The following is a 1,891-nucleotide window of genomic DNA, read 5'->3' on the forward strand; positions in this document are numbered from 1 at the left end:
GTCTGTGTGGGACATTTGAGATTGGATTAATTAAGGTGGGAAAACCCATTCTTACTGCAAATCGTGTCATTCCATGGGCTGGGTGTCCTGAACTGAATAAACAGGAGAAAGCAAGCTGAGCTGAACACCAGCATTTGTCTTTCTTTGCTTCCTGACTGCAGATGCAAGGTAACCAGTTGCTTTGAGCTCCTACTATAATGACTTTCCTAATATTGTGGATTCTACCTTTGAACTATGAGCTAAAATAAACCCCTCTCTCCTTAAATTGCTGTTTTCCATTATTTTGTTCCAGCTAGGAGAAAAGTAACTAATGTGGGATTTAGTTCAAGGGGAGACCACTTGCCTAATAAGCACAATACCCTGGGTTTTGTTTCCACAAAAAATCACAGTGAAAGGATTACATAGTACAAGATGCCTGTCCCAATACAGCATATCCCATGGACACGGTGCAGAATTTCCTGCAAACTCTTTGGCTACTGTAATATTTACTTCTTTTTTGTTGCTGTGACCAAACACCAGACAAGAAGAGAGTTAAGGGAGGAAAGGTTTATTTCAGCTTACAGTTTCAGGGTACAGTTCATCACAGAGGGAGAGGAAAGTTAGAAAGAGGTCATGGTCGCCGAATTGTCCTGCTGAGACTTACTGCCTTACATTTTGGTGAAACAGGAAGCAGAAAGAAGAAAGGAAGTAGGGCTGGGTTATAAAATCGCAGGGCCCACCACTAGTGACCCACTTATTTCCTAAAGGTTCCATAACTTTCCAAAACAGTGCCAGCATCTGGGGACCAAGCGCTCAAACACCTGAGCCTATGGTGGACATTTCATGATCAGACCATGACAGTTGCCACTGGGTTACATGCTCATTTCTGAGGGTACAATACCTCAGATGATTTCTTTCCTGTTCCACCCCATCAGTGTGGGATTTATAGCAGGAAGTAGTTCCTTAGGAGGAAATTGGTATATGATATAGTGATGTGACGAGTGGACATTGAATGCAAGAGTTCTGTTCTCTTTGAGGAATATATGTTCTAGGAGACATTGGTTGACCACCTTCCTCCTAAGGACACTGTGAAGAGTAAGAAAGGTTATGGGGCTAAAAGGACAATTAAAGAGATGCATCAGTAGATTGCCATCCACTGACTGGACATTCCTCAATTTGGACATGCAACAAGGGTCACAATATTGTGTTAAGTGTCTTAATCATTGCACCCAATCAGCATTGTGCCCAGCAACCACTAAGCACTGTGTAGTCTTAATGTACATAGCTATTTTTACTTGCCATCTGTCACCTCCCTGACTTCTCGTTTCTTGAGTCTGTCCCTTATGCTTTCTCTGATGCTTATGTCTGCTTCTCAGGTTTGTCCTGCTGCAAATCTAAGTTTCACAGATTAGAATTGTCAAAATTAGAGTGCATTATTTGCTCTTCTGTTTTAATTCTTTAGAACATTTTGGGAGACAGGCTGCACAAAAGATCTGATGTGCCTCAAAGCTGTAATATATTATCATGTTTGAAATGCTAAAAAGAGTTTATGGAATGAATAATTAGTTAAAAAGTAATAGCAAGCTTAAGTAGGAACAAAAAACTCCACAAATTTTTGAAAGGATGTTCAAGGTGTGTTCTACACACACACATAAAAACATTAAAAAAAAAAAAAAGACGCCCATTGTAGAAAAGAGAAGTATTTAAGATTAAGTGGGAAAAGCCAGATTAACATTATTTCATATGATCTAAGAAAAATGGCATTGACCTGAAAACCAAGGAAGTGTGAATGTGAGCGAGGCACCACTGCTCACCCCAGTGAGGCATTCCCAGTGGTGTAGGGGACTCAAACACCACGAAACACTCTAGGGTAAATACTGGACTTCGTTTGGGGGTGAACATAAGCTCTTTT

The sequence above is a fragment of the Nannospalax galili genome, unplaced genomic scaffold (genome assembly GCF_000622305.1).
Source record: "Nannospalax galili isolate Female #2095 unplaced genomic scaffold, S.galili_v1.0 scaffold281, whole genome shotgun sequence".
Taxonomy (NCBI): Eukaryota; Metazoa; Chordata; class Mammalia; order Rodentia; family Spalacidae; genus Nannospalax; species Nannospalax galili.